This window comes from Protopterus annectens, chromosome 11.part0 (genome assembly GCF_019279795.1).
Source record: "Protopterus annectens isolate FY-2018-M chromosome 11.part0, PAN1.0, whole genome shotgun sequence".
NCBI lineage: Eukaryota > Metazoa > Chordata > Ceratodontiformes > Protopteridae > Protopterus > Protopterus annectens.
Window position 1 is genome coordinate 342,727,044 of NC_056745.1, and position 13,891 is coordinate 342,740,934.

Genomic DNA, 13,891 nt, shown 5'->3' on the forward strand with positions numbered 1-13,891 from the left:
ATTGATGCCAGCAACACAGGCAACACATGGCATCTGGGCAAGCTCTTTGATACTCCTGATGAGGTACTGTTGGGGACTTTACAGTTGATGGAGGTGTCTGCTGAGGTACATCCCACAGGGGCGATTGTAGTCAATTGTACCGCTGATGATGGATGACTGCAGAGCCACAATGACCTCCCTTATCTAGATCTGACAGCCTTCGTGATTAGGTGGGTATATGGTATGTTCCTGTAAACACTACAGCACATGTTTGTCCAATGCAGGATATCTATCACCTTGTGTCCCCAGGTCTCTCATTACATGTTAACTACATAATGGGTTAACACATATGTGGTAATTGGTGGGCACTTACTGTATATCCATGGGGGTTGACTATACACGTTTCTGCACTTAGCTTGCTGACATGGCTATGGCACCAGTTTTCTGTTTCTATGTGGCCCTTTTGTGGGATGCTTGTGTCAGCTGGTGGATCATATGTGGTGAGCAGTTTGTAGTCCTCTGCAACCATGTTCGGACACAGTCCTTCCATGTTTGCCTGTACCTATGGGACATATATACCAGATGGGGGAGATCCCAGGACAAAGCCTTGTGGGATGCCAGTTATATCTGGTTTGTAGTCTGACATGGCTGCAGCATGTCTGACCATGTCTGTTCTGTCCTTGGTCTGGTTTGCAACCCCTCTACTGACATGTGGGTTTATATTTAAGCTGGTGAGCCTATCTATAATGAACACGTAGGGTATTGTATAGAAGCCTTTGCAAGGTCCAGATACACTGTGTGGAGCACATTGCCCTCATCAATGACCTTAATGGCTGTTTCAATTGAGTCAAACATGGTTAGGGACAGGATCTCCACTTGGGTGGGCCACACTGGGTTGGGTCCGGTTTCAGTAGGTCCCCAATATCTTTATGTCTGTGGTACATGCTGATCCTTTCCACAGCTGTGCAAACCGAGCTTTTCAGGATTCTGGGGTAGTACTGTTCAGTATCCATTCAGGCAACACCTTTGTTGAGAAGGACCACTGTTGTTGTACACTGCTCTTTGGGTACATATTCTGTGGTAAGGCTGACATTGAGCAGTAGTGTGGTTTTGCATTCCATTCATCTTGGGGTCCATGTTGCACTAAGCCCAGGACAACATCTCATACCATTGCTGCTGTGTGTTTTGCTTTGTAGATGTTGGCTGTTAACTCAGCATCTGCAATGTCAGGGGGCCAGCAGTCTGCTGGGATAGATATTCTGCATTCGGGGGGTGGGGGGGTTTGCACTGCACCTGTCAGGATGTATGTTGGCAGTATGTGTGTGTGTTTGTGATATTTGTGTGATTCAGGGCATATCTGTGAATTCCCAACATAGTTACTACCATCAGTTGTGAAAGCCTTGGGATTATCCTTAGTGTCCTGTACAATTTGTATCTTCAATAGGTTCATAGGGTCATACTAGGCTATCCACCCTGGGCATTTGTTAGCCTAGCCAGAGTGTGTGTGGCTTTTGACACCCCTTGCTATGTGCATATTATGGCCATTTATGTTTTGCTTGGCTGTGCCTCTGTCTGGACATGACACAGTGAAGACCCCCAGTGTAACTCTACAATCATCCATCCACTTGGCAAGGTTCCTGTTGAAGAGTGTCAGTGAGGGGCTCTGCCTAACATGGACTGGGATTCTGGTCCAGGGTGTGGGGAGCCTCTGGATTATGTATCTGTCCCACCAGCACATCCTATTTCATTATTAGTTGAGGTTGACATCTCTCCCTCTCACAGCTCCAGTGGATTTGTGTTTTCTGGGGTGGGGCATGTCCATTACTCCTGTGTTGGGCATGGCCTCCTACAACAGACATGCAATGCCTCTGTGTAGGCCGTATGTGACTGTATTCAGCTGGGGTGTCTACAGCCAGGCAGCATATGACAGATATTTGTGACCCTTTATCCTATTGGTGAGGTACCTTTGAGGTCTTTCTAACTGCTGCAGGTGTCAGGTAAGATACATCCCATATGAGGCATTGTACTGGATTATGGGTGTGACTGGAGAAAGGTATAGGGGCACAATGACCTCTGTTGCCGTAGATGTGACACCTTTCCTGCTACGGTGTCAAATGTAGACAGTCTTCCTAGCCACATTGGCAATGTGGGTGTCACATGACAGGTTACTGTCCACGTGTGTCCCTAGGTCCCTGGTTCCTCTTTCTATACATACTGGTTTACCACCTATGTGGTAATTTGTGGTACCTTGTTTGTTATTTAGTGGGACATTCATACTGTCCATTGTCTTCAGGATGGCTGAGTGGGGTTATTGTGTGTGAGAGTGCGGTCTGTAGCATGCTACAGACTGCACAGCAGTCTTGCCTACAGTTAGTTGCACATGTGTGTACTCAAATGCCTTGTGCATTGTCAGTTACCTGGACGTATGGGTGTCTGTGCTGACTATGGATACTCACCCTCCTTTTATGTTTCGTTCCAGGGTTTGGGGCCATGACACATGATACGTGGTATAACCTGGTAGTGCTGGTGTGCTGTCAGGAGGCTTGCAGCAGGATTCTGTCACTGCACAGACATCGCTGTTCTCCATTCTGGGGATGGCCTCGGGGGCATGCATATTGGGGTGTACACATCTGGCATTGGTCAGCATTTCCCTTATGTTTCTTCCCACTTATGTTTTGTAGGGTGGTAGGTCAGTCTTTTCAGCCTTGCCTACTTAAAGGCTCTATGGAGGTGGCAAAGGCCTTATCCAATATTCAGACGCCCAGGGGTAACAGGTGCAGGCCATCCCAAGGACAGCTGCGTGGCTTGTCAAGCATGACATCCCAGGCAGACAGACATTGCATCCCCTTGGAATAACACCAGTAAGTGTGCCACTTGCTATGACTGATCATTTCGTGTTTGTACTGTGGCATTACTCTTGGTAAGGGTAGGATGCTGCGAACAGTGAGTGTCATACCGGCCTGGACTACAGAATCAGATAGCTCATCTATGTCTCTTTTCCTGTAGTCTAGGGTGGTACATCTCAGGTCATTCACACCAGCATGGACTATGACTGCATCATATTTCTACTTGCTTTGGAGTGACCTACATACTTCTGTTATGTGGCATATTGTGGCAGCCTACAGGCAGCTTACTGTACCCTTTCCCTTGTTCAGTCTGGTGTGCAGGACAGCAGTGTGTCTGACTATGGAGTCACCTATTACAACTGTATCAGGCATGTTGTTTCTCCTTCTGGCCTGTGACTGTTTGGCACACCAGCTTTGTGTGCTATGTGTTGCATGTGCTATGTTTTGGGCTGTTTGATTGGGTGTCTGCTTTAGAGGCCTCTGTTGGTGTGCTGTGTTTGTGATTTGTGCCTCTGGGAATGTTTGTCTGTGTTTATGTGTTTGGTTTGCAGTTGTGATAGGTCTATGTGGGACTGTGTTTGTGGTGTGTGTGGTTACCTTCTCCTACTGACTTGTTTTGGGAGTACTGAGTTGAGGGAGCTCAGCCTCCAGTTTGGATGGATGGTTGCATCTCTCACATATTTTTGTATTTCTTGGGTGGAGTTGGGCGTTGTCTGTGTACTTGGGCCAGGTGTGACATTGCCTCGGGATTCACAGATTCCACTTGTTGCGGCTGGCCTTAGTGGATTGCATGTGTGGACAGATGTTATTGCCATACTACTGATCTGTGCTTACTTCATTGTTTATGTTTGCTCTATCATGTAGTAGCTTTCTCGTTCTCTTGCATGTTTTGGTTATGGCTGGTGTCCACCATGCCAGATTTAGGCACTGTGTCTTGTTTTAATTTAGGACTGCATAATCCAAGCATTCCTGGCAGTGTTCATGGAATGGCTGTATTACAGGTTCTGAGGTGTGGCCCATATTTTGCACCTGCACGGGACCTTTAATGGATTCCACATCAGTTTGGAGGAGTGCAGGTATTGCTTAACACATGTTTTCCACTGTAGTTTCCCGGCCAGGGACTGTGGTCAGGTTTTGTATATCCAGTGTGATTACTCTATGGTCTGGTTTTACCAGTGAGCAATACACTTCTCATCTTGACATCCAGTACCCATGTTGCTGATTATCACATCCGATATGCTTACCCCTCTTGTGGGAGTGGTACGTTGTTCCTGGGCCTTTTGGTTTGTGGATTCTATGAACCTTTGTCCGACACTGTTGGAGCTAGTATAATGTTCCAAGTCTATGTCTGGGTATTTGCAGTCACCCAATATAATGTGGGTTGGAGGACTTGATATATTCATGTATTCCAGCATAGGCCAGATGCAGTTCCTGGTGTTGGGACCGTAGTCTGTAGCAGGCTATAAACTGGGGGGCAGTTTTAGCCACTGTTACTTGAGCATGGCTAGTCCATGCTGCTTTTTGTTGTGGTACCGACATGGGGGTGTGGTTATCCTTGACAATTCTTGCTAGTCACCCTCCTTTTGTAGCTTGTTTCAAGTTTTGCGGCTGTACAGCACAGTATGAGGTGTAACCTGGTAGTGTTAGGGTGCTGTTGTGGGCCTTGCCTCAGTGTTCTGTTACAGCACAGTTATCAACATTCTCCATACTGGGTGGGTCCAGACTGCATGCATCTTGCTGTTTCGACTTATCCATTATCTTATTCTTATCCCTTCTGGTACCTATGGAGATAGGTTTGTCTTTTGAGCCTTACCTATTCAGGGCACACTGTGGGTGATGACAGCCTTTGCCAGTATCCATACGGCCTGTACTGATAGGTGCACGCCAGTCCTAGCAGGTGGTGCATCATGTCATGCTCAGCATGTCATCCCAGACTGGCACACATTGGGTCCCCTTTGACTAACTGCGTTACTTCAGTCAATTGTTGCACTTGATCATCTCGTTGTCATGTTGTGGCATGATGCTTGGTCAGGATAGGATGTTAGTCAGGGTCCTCAGGTGTGCATATAGTACTTGGTGTTACATTACTTGACACGTAGCATTCATGCCTCAGGTGGTGCAGTAGGGCTGCCTCTGTCGGATGCACATATTACACTTCCCTGTACATGTCTGAGAGCAGGTTGTGTCATGTTAGGCATCCCTGTTACTATATGAGTGAGTCAGAGAGGGGTATCATTCCCAAGGTTCCTACTGAGCCAATGTATGTGCTATGCGTTGCCTCTTTGCCAAGGCCAGGGCATACTGGGCATGCCTCCTTCTGCCTACTGGGACAGGCTCAGGTTGTTCCTCCTCCGAGTCACGCTCTGCCTGTGCTGGCCTTGGCAATGGTGGGGGGCTGTTTGGCCCAGCCCTATGCTGGTCCTGCTGCAGCTGTTTTCGCAAGATCATATTATGTAGCATAGCACATACCATGACAATTTGGGTACATGTAGTTGGTGTGTACTGCAAGGCTCCACCAGATGTGTCCAGACACCGGAACCGTGACTTGAGCAGCCCAAACACACGCTCTATCACATTACGTGTTTGTGCGTGTGCCTCATTATGGCGTTCCTGTTCAGGTGTGTGTGCGTTTCTGATGGGTGTCATCAGCCACGGCTCCAGTGCATAGCCTGCATCCCCCACTAGGTGTCCGTGTGGGATGTCCCCATTGGCAAATGTCTGGTACAGCTGCGTCAAATGCCAGATGTGGGAATCGTGATAACTCCCAGGGCAGCCAGCACACACATTCATTATTATGCCCTGGGCATCACACACGACCTGGCAGTTGATGGAGGGGAAGCCCTTGCGGTTTATGTAGGCCCTACCCCGCTCTCCTGCTGGTGCTTTGATGCGTATGTGCGTGCAGTCTATAGCACCCAGTACCTCAGGGTATTCCACTATTTGCTGGAAGAGACGATATTGCTGGCCAATACCTCACGGGCATTGGGGAAATATACATGATCACCGACATGTGCTGACATGGCATCCAGGAACTGGTGTAGTACCCTGGAGGCTGATGCCTGTGATATCCCCATCATATTGCCAGTTGGTCTCTGGAAGGTACCTGTTGCTAGTATTCTTAGGCCAACACATACCTTGGTTTCCACTGGGATGGGTTCCCTCTGTTGGTTCTGTGTGTGAGGCGTGGCCTGCACAGCTCAACAATCTGCTGCAGGAGCTCTCTGTCCACTCTATAGCTCTACTATCTCCAGCTCATATAACCCGTGGTAGGTGACCCTGGGCCTGTACACTCTTCTCCGTCTCCTCACTGTGGGTTGTCTGGCACCATCTGCATTGTCACCACCCTCAGCAAGTCGCCTATGTCTCATTAAGACAGCTATGGCAGCCCCTAGCATTTCTGCTCTGAGTTCAGCTTTTTCAGTTTTCACTTCTATTAGCTTACTCCTGTTTTGCAGTGTCTCTTAATGACAACATCCTGCACTACTGTTTGCAGTGTTTTAAGTGCTGGGCTGGGCTACTAATTTGCCTGTGTAATTGCCTGCTTCTAATTATTTTCACCTGCTAGCTTCAGCAGTTATCCCTGCTAGCTTCCTATTAATTCTGTTGCTTCCTTTTTCCTCTCTGTTTCCTCAGGGGGGAGCATCTTGCATACTATCTGAAACACGCTCACAGCGGCTTAAACGCGCGCACACGTGCTTACACGTTTAAGGATCTACTTATTCAGGTTTAAACACGCGTACACCTGCGCAAACACTGTTACACGTCTGCCAACAGCCTCCAACATACTCAGACTGTCTTACACGCGCGTACACCCGCGCAAACACTGTTACACGTCTGCCAACAGCCTCCAACATACTCACACTGCCTTACACGCACACACACTGCCTTACTCGCGGTTCATTGCGCGCACACGTGCGCATGCACGGCCAGCAAGAAACTTTAGTGTAGGTAACAGTGTACACCTTCCATTTCTTGTCTTTCCATGACTTATCTAGTGGCACACCTCTTTCCATGATCTGTGCCTGTCATCTGTCATGTTACACTGGCCTCCAATGAACTGCGTTTCTTTCTACCATTCCCCTCAGTGATGTCACCTATCTCCTACTCTATTCCTCCCCCTTTTGTATCTCTTACACTACTCAGGCCGTGCTCATTTGCTATGTGACTGTGGTATTCAGTATCCTAACTCTCATTTACATAAGATTGCCTACTAATGCTTAGTTACATGTCTTAGACTCAGCTTCCCCCCTTAGCAACCACTACACGGTGGCCATGTTGGTTTTGGTCTGCTGGTCCCTGCATTGTCATTCCATGTATTACATGAATTCCACATTTGTGGGTTTATACCCTTCTTTTATGCTTCTATGCAGCGCAGCCCGTTTGCTGGGCTGCGCTGGTTTAAACATCGCGATTGCCGAAAAAAAATATATATATTTTTAATATTTTTCCATCGGGTTATCTTGCCAATGGCCACATATTTGGCCATTGGCATGCTGCCTGATTCATATGCAACCTTTTTTGGGAGCTGACATCGCTCCGTTGTGGATTTTGCAGAAATGTACTCAGTTGTCAACTGAGTACATTTCTGCAGCTAAACGTCTCCTACACGGACTGGTTTCTGCTTCGTGGATCGCTAATATACCTCATTTGCATACCTTTCTAATGCAAGTGAGGTATTTAGCTTGTCCACGCCCAGTCCGTGTAAGAGACGTTTTAGCTGGTCTCTTACACGGAGTTTAGGGCTGTTCCTGGATCGCGAGACTTGCATGGAGTGTTGCACGTCTCTTACACTCCGTGCAAGCCTTCGTGAATCCAGCCCTCAGTAATCATTCCAGTGTAAGAATGTTATTATATCCCTGTAGTATCTCACTACATTAAGGACTAAAACTATTATATAATAAGATGACTAGTTGCATGCATGTCTTTTTACTTTATTAGTAGATAATCTGATGCCATCATTAAACTGTATGTTTCATTTCCAAGAACAAAAAGGACTATAGATCTCATCGACTCATTTGTGATGTCATTAGCAGTTATTAAAAAGTGTTCAAGACTGGGTTTTCGCAAATGCAATGAAAGTATCCATAGTTATCATTTTCTTCTTGTATTTCGTCATCTTCATTTCAAGTGTCAGATTTTTTAAATTCATGCTCTGAATGAATTTGAAGGTGTCGAATGCCTCCAATTACCTTTAATGATTTTACTTGCATTAAATACAAAACCAAACTTAAATAGAAGCAACATCAGTAGTAAACCAATGTTTATGGCTTTGTAGCTCAGAAACATATTCCAAAAGCTGATTTTTATTGTTAAAATGTGTTGGACACAGCTTCCAAAAGTAAATGTACTTCACAGTACAATGATTATACTAAAGAATGTGTATTCACAACATCCACCAACATAATATATTAACAGATCAAGAAAAAAATGTGCATGTGAGCTAAACCTATCAGACACATTGACACATTGTAGTATACCCATCAGAAATTATGTGATGCTTTGCAGTTTTTATTCCTAATATATATATATATATATATATATATATATATATATATATATATATATATATATATATATATATATATATATAAGTTTATAGGTGTTTACTAATCTAAAGATCACAAGGGCTTTTTTAAGCCTAGCCATGCATCCCAAATCTCTGACAAGTTCTGATACTCTTGATAAGTGTAAGTATGCACCTGGGAGATGAACCATTTACAGGTTACCTGTCTGCATCAGAGACATAGGTGCCAAACAAGGATGAATTTCTGGTTTCCCATCCAGTTGTCCAAGTTGCACTTGAATTGGATTAGAGAGGAACTCTGCTTCACATGGGTGGGGAGCCTGTTCCATAGATGGAGTAATCTCTGGGATACATACATACCTCTCCAGCAAGTCCTGTTTATATCACAGGCAAGGTTTAAGTCTTTAGAATGGGTAATTCTGGTACTGTTTGTTTTGTGGATATGCAGGAGGTCCATCAGAGTGGGGTCTGACAATGCCCTGCACACCAGGCATAGATCTCCCCTCAAAAGCCTATAGGAGACAGAATACAGGGATAGGGCTTTGAGGTGGTCTGCATAGGACATATTACTTGTGCCCTGTATTCATTTAGTGAGAAACCTCTGTGGACACTCCAGTTGTTGGATATGCCTGGTTAGGTACATACCAAAGGGGGCAGTGTACTCAATGATAGGTCTGATGAATGCCAAATACAGTGGAACAATGACTTCCTTCGACTTAGATGCCATACCTTTGTTTATAAGTTGTACAACATAGAATAATTTCCTCACCACTGTAGACATACGATGGTCAAAGGCTAGATTATCTATGTGTGTGTCCATATGTCCTTGATTACTGGGTCAACTCTAAGAGGTGTATTGTCATTATGATAGTTACCAGGGATGGATGACTTCCTAAAGGATACTATTATGCATTTCTTGGAATTTAGTTTTAGTGCATGGCTCTGACACCAGTTGTTTGTGTGTGTCAGCCTCCTCCTGGAGAATATTTGTGTCAGTGTGAGATTCAATGACAGCTCCTAATTTGCAATCATCTGCAAATTTAGTTAGCCAGAGTCCACAGACATTGGCCTTGACTTCTAAGAAGTAAATGTCAAAAAGGAGCGGTCCAAGGACTGATGTCTAAGGGACTCCACTTGTGAGTTGCCTCTTTGAAGAGGTGGACTCCCCAATTCTAAGTTTCTGGGTCTTGTCTGTGAGCCACCCACACACACACACACACACACACACACACACACACACACACACACACACACACACGTATGCATATTTATATATATATATATATATATATATATATATATATATATATATATATTTATGTAGAAATAGATATCTATACATCTATATCTCTATACCTAGATCTATCTCCATCTGGATCTAGGACTATTCAATGAAAGTTCAATAGTCCGAATCCACAATCACCGAATGCACTTTAACAAAAGTGCTTTCACCAAAAAAGTGCTTTCGTTAAATTGTGTTAAAAAACAAATACATTACATGTACATTTTTGCAGAGGGGAAAGCCCCCCTGCACCCTGCACACCCCCCCACTTTAATATTCTCACTCCGAGGTCACACTACAGTGGGGAAAAGGGAATTTTCCCTTACCCCCACTGAAGTGCAATGTCCACAACAGGCATATGTACACAAAAGTGCTTCTTCGGTGAAAAGTACTTTCGCGCAAGTATGCCTGGCCGAATCTGTTTTGGTGATGTTGCCGTTCGGTGATCCATACGGATCCCCTCTAGCTATATGTGTATATATATATATATATATATATATATATATATATATATATATATATATATATATCTACATGCACACACACACACACACACACACACACACACACACACACACACACACACACACTTACACAAAGAGAGAGAGAGAGAGAGAGATATGCACGTGTGTTTATTTGGGTGTATGTGTACATCTTTGCTCTAATCTGCATTACACGAAAGGGATTTGTTTTGGATCATCCAACCTACCATTCTGTCAAACACCAATCTAAAATGAAATAAATAATTCTTCTAACTCAATGGTTTTCTACAAAAAAATGTTGTAACCAATATGGAAACTGATATCAAATGCATGGCTGTTAAAGGTCAAAGAGGAGCTATACTTTATCAACTGAATCAGATGCTTTAGAGATATCTCAGAAAGATTAGTATGATTTTTATTTTACATGAAATGAAGAATGTAGTGAGCATAAAAGGGACTCTGTGAATAAAATCACACAGCAAAAATCCTTGTTGGGTCTCACACTGATCAGCTTTTAAACCTCAATGTATTCTATAAACTAATTGTAGAACACATGTTTAAGAACCTTGGAAAGTAGATTAATCATGTAGATCTCTGATTTAATAGAAATTCAATAGTTCCTGCTTATGAACTAATGATTGTTATCTATTCAGAAGCCAAGAACCACAAGGCTCATTACTGGGCCCTTTCCTGTGTAGCGTCTATTTCTCAGACCTTCAAGCCACCACTCATGGAATGCTTATCTAAATTTGCAGATGACTATAAACAAGGTGTTGTTATTCAGTCTTCCATGGACTCACAAATTCTCAAATGTGGGTTAGACTATGTTAACAATTGGTTCAAGTAGAATGGTCACAAATTAAATGTAAAAAATGTGACATAGATCATTTCAGTAAGCAAAACATTTTCACTAACCATATAGGTGATGTACCTCTTCAATCAGACGTTGCCAGAAGGGATCTAAAAAGTCTTGTTGATAATTCCTTACCATTTGACAATCAAGCCTCTGCAGTAGTTTGGAAAGCTTTTTGTCTGGTTCTTCTAATTTCCAAAGGCATCTACATTTGATCCAAAGAAGTCTTAATTCATCAATCATGTTACTGAATACAATGCACCTTTTGGTATATGTTTATCTAAACAGATCATTCATCCTTGGAGACCACAGAAATTTATAACTAAAAAGACCAATGACCAGAGAAATCTTAGTTAACAGAACAGAATGGCAGCCATCTGTCTGTACTCAGTCTATTATAGACCCCCCCCCCCCATGGATACAGATCTATGTCTAGCCTTGTGAGCCTTGGAAAATCCAACCCTCTTTGACCTCCTATTCCTTCAAAGAAAAATGGTAATCCAAATACAGGGTTTAAAGAACTACATCAGCAGATAAATAAAACATGTTAGCATGACAACTTCATACCCTAACATATCTTCCAGCTCTGGAACAAAGGTCTCCATTATGTCAAGCAGAATAGCACCTTTACCACCTTCAAGGTAAACCTAGATATTTGCATGGGCAACCTTAAGTGTTCTGCTGATCTATCTTGCTTTGCCCTCCATGAGGCTGGACTGAACTTTTGAAGATATATATGTATGGATCTAGGACGTTTGCTCAACTGAGCAAACGACCGCAATCCAAATGGCCGGGCATACTTATGCGAAAGTGCTATTCACCAAAGCAGCACTTTCGCGTAAGTATGACTGTTGCCGAGGCTGTACTACGGTGTGGGTAAGTGAAATTTCACTTTTCCCCACTGTAGTGCAGTGTCAGAGGGAGAATATTAAAGTAGGGGGTGGGGGGGCACAGCCCCCCACATGGGGGGTGTAGGGGGTAGCCCCCCTGATAAAATGTAAATTAAGTGTTTTTTTTTTCACACGCTTTAACAAAAGCGCTTTTTTAATAAAAGCGCTTTCGTTAAAGTGTGTTCGGATTTTATGGATTCGGACGTTTGCTCAGTCGAGCAAACGTCCTAGAAATATATATATATATATAGATATATAGATATATAGATATATATTTATATGGGATCACTACGAAATACCAAACGCCCAAAATCCCAACGCTGAAAAGGAGACCAGATGACCGAAACCCCACATTACCGAAAGACCAGAAGCGCGAAATGCAAAATCCCGATGTTAAGGGATTTTGCGTTAGCACTTTTGTTGTTGCGGTTCAGGTAAATATGTGTGTGTAAGTGTGTTTGTGAGGGGTGTAGTGTGTGTAAGTGTGTGTTGTGACTGTGGTGTCTGTGTGACGGACTGTAATGTGTGGGTGTGAGTTTGCCTTGTGTGTCTGTTTGTGCGATCTCGGAGTTAGAATAATAAAGTAGGGGGTGTGGGGGTGCAGGGGGGCTTGCACCCCTGCCTATGTCTAGGGTAGGATGCATTGTTTGGTTGTGGGGGGAAGGTGTGTGTATGTGTGTGTGTGTGTGTGTGTGTGTGTGTGTGTGTGTGCTGTTTGGTTGTGTAACTTTCTCAATTTTGAATTTCGAGGTTTTAAACATTCATTATTGTGGGGTTTCAGGCATGTGGTCTTGGTGTTTTAACCATCAGGATCTTGGGCGTTCGGTATTTCATAGTGATTCCATATATATATATGTGTGTGTGTGTGTGTGTGTGTGTGTATAGTATGCATATATACAGTAAACTGTCAGTTAACAGCACCCATGGGGATTGGTAGATGCCAGATAACTGTAGTTTCTGGTTGCTTGAGAGTTACTATTAAAAATAGGCCTGACTAATACTGTTCCCTATACTATTTGCTTGGCTTGACTTGTTCTCAGGTTGGTGAGAGAGAGAATTTATTCTTATCTTCCTTTTTAAAACTCTAAAAACATAAGGTATCCTTCTGGGGGGGGGGGGGCAGAAAGTGCAACACAAGAAAATTGTACTGTATTTCTTTGATTTTTTTTTTTTTTTTTTTTTACCAGTTGTTTGACAGTGCCATTTGCTTGAGTTACGGTTAACTGAGAGTTGACTGTAGATATATATATATATATATATATATATATATATATATATATATATATATATATATATATATATATATATATATATATACACACATTTGATTAGGTTTCTAATGGTTTACAGACTGATTTAATAGTGTTTACCTATGAATTTAGGAAACTATGAACTAACTCTTGAGTCAAAAGTTAATTCTTAAGACAAGATATAATGATCAGAGTGTCATTAGTTGCATTAGGCATGAAATTCTAGTAGAACCAACTATTTGTTGTTTTACATGAGTATATGGAACAGTTGAAGCATGCTCTTAGAACTAACAAGTCACAGATTAAAGGAAGAAGTGCCTGACAAAAGCACATTAGTGAAAATGTACCCTCATGGCCCAAAGAAACAGATGATGCCATGATTGTGTCCCAAATGACCTGGGTAAGTGGCATGGATGGTGGAGGGGAACTGGTCAGAGAGAAGAGGAGGGGATCAGTAACCATAGCTGATTTGTCCATCATGGATGGAGTGAGGTGACTCTGACTTGCCTGTTCAGTGACTTCTAGTGGAAGCACTAGGTATTACACCCAAGGAGTAAGAGCCTGTATAACACAGACTGCCAAGTGTTGAACAGGACTTAGCAACTTGGTAAGTGCCAGTAATGTAAAGAAAACGAACACTGGCAGGTGAAACTGAATACAAAGTTTAATTAGTGTGTTCGTCTGTTGTTACACTTGACTTCTTCAGATTAAAAGAGGAATTATTCATACATCACTTCCTTTTATAGTCACATCATTAAATCAAAATGCACCTTAAAATCACTGTT